The sequence below is a fragment of the Echinops telfairi genome, unplaced genomic scaffold (genome assembly GCF_000313985.2).
Source record: "Echinops telfairi isolate 266 unplaced genomic scaffold, ASM31398v2 ScPeMD7_7469;HRSCAF=8507_1, whole genome shotgun sequence".
In the NCBI taxonomy this organism is placed as follows: Eukaryota; Metazoa; Chordata; class Mammalia; order Afrosoricida; family Tenrecidae; genus Echinops; species Echinops telfairi.
The window spans coordinates 117,293,156-117,299,826 of NW_022111373.1; the positions used below are offsets into that span (position 1 = coordinate 117,293,156).

At 44.9% G+C, this 6,671-nt stretch overlaps 1 pseudogene; it reads left to right on the forward strand.

Annotated features, from left to right (window-relative positions):
- The first annotated feature begins 5,271 nt into the window (after nt 1-5,271).
- Nucleotides 5,272-6,242, forward strand: LOC101639166 (annotated as a pseudogene).
- The last annotated feature ends 429 nt before the right edge of the window (nt 6,243-6,671 follow it).

Here is a 6,671-nt window from a genome sequence, read left to right on the forward strand (position 1 = left end):
AGCCACGAATTGGGAAGACAGCTGCTTAGTCAGCTGACTGGAAGAGATCCATGTTTGTACCCTTCCCAAAGAAAGGTGACCCAAGAGAATGCTCATATTATGAAACAATATCATTGATAACACTCACAAGTAAAATGTTGCTGAAGATCATCCAGCAGTGGTTGCAGCAGTACATTGACAGGAAGCTGTCAGAGGCTCTGGTTGGAGTCAGAAGAGGATGTGGAAACATGAATTCCTGAGGTCTGATGGATTTAGCTGAAAGTGGAGAATGGCAGAAAAATGTTGGCTTGTGTTTCGTGACTATGAAAAAGCAGGCATTTGACTATGCATAACGAATTATGCCTAGTTTTGAAAAGAATGGAAATTCTAGGATGCTTAATTGTGCTCATGAGGAGCCTGGGTATGGACCAAGGGGCACTTATACAAATGGAACAAGGGAATACTACATGGGTAAAAAAAACTGCACGAGGGTGTATCTCTCTCCATATTTATTTGTATGCTGGATTATGAAGAACACTGTGACATCAGGATTGAAGGAAGGCTTATTTACAACCTTAGATACGTAGATGACACCACCTTATTTGCTGAAGGTGAGGAGGACTTGACACGTGTACTGGTGAAGATCAAGGAGTGCAGTCTTCCATATGGATTACAACTAAAGGGAAAGGGAAAAAAAAAAAAGACCTCACAACTGGACCAGTAGGTAACATGAAGCTCAATGGAGAAAAGATTGAAGTTGTCAAAGATTCCATCTTGCTTGTATCCCCAATCAATGCTGATGGAAGCAGCAGTCATGAGATCAAACAGTGTATTTATTGCATTAGATAAATCTGCTGCACAAGCCCTCTTTATAGTGTTGGAAAGCAAATGTGTCACTTGAAGACCAAGCTACACCTGACCCAAAACATGGTATTTTCAATCACCTCATTTGCATTATTAATAATAAGGAAGACTGATGGTGTTCTCCTCTAACTGTTGGCTCTTTTCTATTTAAATTTTTTATTGTGATATTGGTGGATATTTACAGAACAGAACTTGAATTTTACATTGAACACTTGATGTGCATTGTGTTTCAACTCATCTCACTCAATCCCCTTGCTCTAGCACCATTTATCCCCTTTCCTTCTAGTGCTTCATGTTTCCTTGTCTCCTTCTCTCCTAAGCCTTTGTCCGTGGGTAAATAATTCCCTTTTGACCTTAAAGGGTTCATTATTCTAACATGGAGGTGAGTTTAATTTCAAACAAGAAGGGTGATGGCAGCCTATAGTCTTGGGGTCCCACCAGTCTTTATCTGACCAATAAGACTGGTCACTTACTGTTAGTCTGGATAGACTAGAGAAACAAATCCATAGAAACTCATATGTGTTTAAGAGAGCGTTTTCTATAAAGGGTAAGTGTACATTAAGAAAGTTTCCCAGCCCAGTCCAGTCCAAGCCCATAAATCCGATATTAGCCCATCCGTCCGATACCAATCTGTAAAGTCCTCTTCAGTCTCATGAAACACATGCAGTGATGCTGAATGCAGGAAGAGCACAGGCCAGGGGGTTGACAGTTTCTGGCTCCAGTGGTATTGTGAGCATCTTAGCACTCACAGGGGTTTCTATGTGGCTTCTCCACCTTCAGAGGCCTGGTTGTATCAGGGTAGGTCCATGTGGCTTCTCCAGCTCCAGGCATCAGTGTAGTTCCATGTGTCTTGTCAGCTGCAATGTCTCCCAGGGAGTGAGCCTTGTCAGTAGAGAGTCTCCAAGGAAGTCAGCAGAGAGAGAGAGAATCTCCCCTGCCTCCAAGGAGAAACCAGATTTCCCAGAATCCTCAGGAGAAGGCCATGCCCCCGCAGAGGCCTCATTAGCTATGACCCGATTGACAGACTAGACTCTACCCCTTCACTCTTAATCCCCTCAAATCCCAAATTGACGCCAGATTTTGTAACTACCACACTTAAGGTTTTGAGTTCTGTTTCACTTTTTCCACCCACTCTTTCCTGGTCCATCTCCTGGGATCCTATTCTGAGTCGCTGGGAGGAGGAAGTAGCTGGGCACCATCTCGTTCTTCAGATCTTAGGGTTGTGGAAATTGATGTTTATGTGGTCCATTAGTGAATTGGATGAATTGTTTCCATGTGTTCTCGTTTTTCTTCACTCTTCTGTCCTCCAGAAGGGGAAGCCCAACCTTTGCACCTTAGATGGCCTTTAAAATCCCAGGTGCTCCTTATCATTGTAACATGTAGAACATTATCTTTGTTAATTATGTTATGCCAATTCACCTTGATGGCCCCCGAGGCTTCGAGAGGGCTTGGAGCGAACGTTCGCCCTCAGGTATGTGTCCAAAGGGAGCCAGATGAGTTTGGTTGGTAAATGTGATGAGACCTTCAGGGCAAAGTTAGCAATTGCACTTGGGCAGTCATTAACTCTCCATCTGCCTTTACAAGCAGGTGGATTTATGGAACAGAAATTACTTTTTTCCCACAGCTCTATAGGCTAAAAGTCTAAATCAAGGTCTCAACTTGGCTGATTGCTTCCTTGGAGGTAGTCTGGGTTCTCTTTGGGACCTTGGCTCACAATCTTTTCCATGGCATCTCTGCTGCCCAGTTCCTGTCCCACGCCCACCCCATCCCCCCACCATCACATGGGTTTCTATCTTTGAGCTCTTTTTGTAGCTTGAAAGTTACTAGATTTATAAGCCATCCTACTTGAGTATGATCTAATTAGCATAAAAGAACCCCTGTTTTAAAAAATAGGGTTATATCCCAGATAAAGAAGTTAGGATTCCAATACATATTTGGGTGGGGAACATAATTAAATTCCTAACAAGTCATGACTGCCTCTTCATGATAGTTCCAGCTTCCCTCTCCCCTCAAGCCCCCAGAGCAAATCTTTACCGTAACTTTCCTGAGCTGTAACTCACTGCTCTCCTGTTGGCTTTTTCTTCTTGGCCATGAGTGTCTGACAAGAAAGACTGCAACTTGGTCAACTCGTCTTTTTGGTGCCTTGGACTTCCAAACCATCCTGAAGGGGACTGAGGGAAGGAGTGCAGTCTCAGGGCGATAGCGCTGGGCACCATATGGCCCCCTTGCTGAAAATATGAACATTCAGTTACTCATTCATTCATTCATTCAGTCAGTCATTCTACAAATATTAATTGAAATCCTGCTTTGTGCTGGGCACAGCACTGGATTGTAAAATAATGAAATACATAGCATGGCATTTCCAATTAAAATAAATTTATGGATCTACAGTACTAAATATAGAAACATTGGTGCAATAGAGCAGCAGTATTCTGGATAGGAGCAAACTGCTGAGGCAAGCCAGGCAAAGAGACAGAGGAGTATCCATCATTCACTCTTTGGGAAGTCCTTGGGAAGGATTCATTCTTAAGGGCCTCCTCTCAAATGTCCTGGTGGAAATGAACGAAGCAGGTGACTATGTGTCATACAGAAAAGGGTTTCGTGATTTCCAGAGTGTGCTTGCAACGTCTGCTTTGTCCAAGTTAGCACACTGCCCACAACTCCTAGCCTGGGAGGAAAAACATTGTGCTTCTTGCTTGGCACCATGTTCTTGCTCCAGCATGCACTCAGAGCCAGCCAAACCTCTCTCCCACCAGCCGATCATTCATCTGACTCCGGCTTCTTCACAGGCTTCAGCCTTTCCTATTCTGGAGAGAATGGTATTTCTCTGAGAGGTTTGAAGGTGAACTGAGTCCCCACCCGATGAGCCATGGAAACAAGAGGGTAGCAAAGTACTTTGGCCTTGGTGGGAAATAGCACAGAAACATGGTTAGGTGGGCCTCCACCTTGATCCCTCTTTCTCTCCCACTTCTGTGCCTCACTGTTTCCAATTCTCTTCTCTGAAAGCCAGCAGTTTTCAGTTGGTGAAATAATCACCATTGGGGGAGAGCACAGGGCTTATAAGAAGATGGGCCATCTGTAGACATTTGGACATTCCCTTACAGAAGAGTCACAAGGAAGAGGCGAACCAGTCAGGGTGACGTATAGCACTGATGAAACATACAACCTGCCTCTAGTTCTTTAAGGTGTTCTCTCCTCCCCCCATCCCCCCTCAGTATCATGATCCCCATTCTACCTTACAAATCTGGCTAACCAGAGCATGGACACTGTTACAAAAAAAAAGCTGGAAACACAGGGAATCCAGGAGAGATAAACACCTCAGGATCAATAATGAGCATAGTGATACCAGGAGGGGAAGGGGTAGGTGGGGGGAGAATAGAAAAGTGGGTGAAGGGAGACATCGGTCAGTGTAAAGAAATTGTTTTGAAAATGATGATGATCACAAATGTACAAATGTGCTTGATGCAATGGATGGATGGATGGATGGATTATGATAAGAATTGTACGAGCCCCCAATAAAATGATTTAAAGAAGAAGAAGAAGAAGTAGAAGAAGAAGAAGAAGAGCCAAGGTACAAGAGGAAGGGACTATGGGGTCTGAAATCAAATGGAGCCTCAAATGAGATCCACACTGGGGAAAATAAACACCGCACGAAGATGAAGCATGTTGAAACTTACCAGAGGCCTCGCTGACATTGTTCTCTTGCACTTTAATAGTCTCTGAAAACTCACAGACATGCTTTTGACGGACTGCGCCACCTCCGAGGACAGCCAGCCGGTGGAGTCAGCCTTTCCCGGCAAGCTTAGTACAGGACCTCCAGGCGTCCAGGGGTGAGACAGACTTCCTGAGCTTCATTGAAAGACTGTTACGAAAAGCAGCTACCAACCCCAGTGTGTTTATTGTGGAAAGAAAAGTGTTGACCTGGCTCTGCTCCAGGACCTGTAGACTCCAGGAACTGGAGGCACTGCCTGGCTCCCACAAACAGGACACTTGATTGTTACCCATGGAAGAAAGCTGGCCAACTTGAACTTGTAGTAGCTATTTGAGGCTCCCAGCCTTCCCACTGGACGCAGAGAAATGTGCCCTTGTCACCAAGAAACATCTTCTAGTAAAAGAAACACTACATATTCCACCACTGTTGAGAGGCTGAGAGGGGGAGGAGTGGTTACTTGGCTGTCAGCTGAGAGGTCTGCAGTTCAAAGCCACCAGCTGCTCTACAGCCTGGGCTTTCTAATCCTTTAAACAGTTACAGTCTCAGAAACTCACAGGGGCAGTTCTACCCTGTCTAATGGGGTCACTATGAGTCAGAATTTACTTGATAACAATGAGCTTTTTTCCCCTTTTGTCCCTTTTGGGGTCCAGGGATTCCAATAGCATTCTGTATGCTAAGCAAATAGTTGGAGACGCTTTTGTTTCCTCGGTCTGGGGATGGAGGGCAAGTGTATGTCTGCGTTGCTCTCCAGCTCTGTGCTCTGCGTGCTGGCCTTTGGGCACCTCAACACCCACGCGGATACGGCATCCCGAAATATATTCCATGCTGTCAGCTTTGTAGGTTTTATCATTCTTTAGGTGAAGATAATGAGCCAGCCAAAAAGAATGTGGTAGGTTGGTATAAGTTCCGAAGGTTTTCCAATCAGATTATTGGCATAATCAGAGACAGACTGCTTCACAAATACCGTCTAACGCAACATTCGAACCTGGAGCTTGCTTTTCTGTTACTAACACCAAGTAGAACAACAGGGAGCTGCCCCGCGCATCTTTTGGAACATGCCTGGCTTACACCTCCAGAAGAACTTTTTCATAGGCTACCTTTAGGGTTGCCAGTCTGGGCATGTCTGAATGACCGAGTTACAAAACAAAGTCAGTTTCTGTCTGTCTGCCGGCTTGAGCCGGGCAGTGAAATCACACCGCTCTGAATATTTTCAGGAAGTTGGATCTTTACAGGAGGTACATGAGATAAATGAAATGTATGCTCCATGATAGGAGGAATTAAAGAGTGCATGCAAAGAAGTGGACCACAGTGGGAGAGCAGTAGAGAAACTGCTAGATGTAAACAGATTGGAACAAGAGCTCAAAAGAAGAAAACAACACAGATCCAAGCAGCAGGAGAAAAGGATTGTCCTCAAAAGAACCTTGGGCGGACATCTTTCTGTGCCAACTGTTACGGACTTTATGTCCCGATTCTAACCCCTTCATCCATGTGGTGTCTCTTAGAAACAGTGACACATTTCTAAAAATTGCTGTAATTCTACCCACCATCCTGATGTGGCAGACAAACTGACCTTAATGGTGGATACACAGACAACTTAATCGTTCCTGAATCCAGTCCAGCTTGCCTACAGCAAACAAGGAAGCGGAAATCCTGGGACATGGATAGTGGGTGGCAGATCAAGAAATGATGCAAATGATACAAGAGATACAAAACAAACCATGTAAAACATACTGATAAGGAGTCCCCAAGACAGAGCGTCTGCAGTGAACAGTCCAGAAACCGATTGTTGAGGGTATGGGGACCCCCAACACTCAAACGGGTCCTCAGGAGCGACTTTGTGATTGTGGTAAGTAGTAAAGACAGAGAGACAGACAATGGTTCACTGGGGATCCCATGTTGGGACGGAGAGAGTCAATGTAGTTTCCAGTGGGTATGTACAGTGGGACTTACAGATCTTTCATAAGGCGTGCAGGTCATTCCATTTTCTCCAGATAACCCTCAGGCAGAGTGAAGTAGCCAGAAACAGAAATTATTCATCTAGTATGGTAACTCCTTTAAGACTGGCTCCTTAGTGGAGGGCTATTGGGGATAGGTTGCGGGGTTGGGGGTGGGGTGG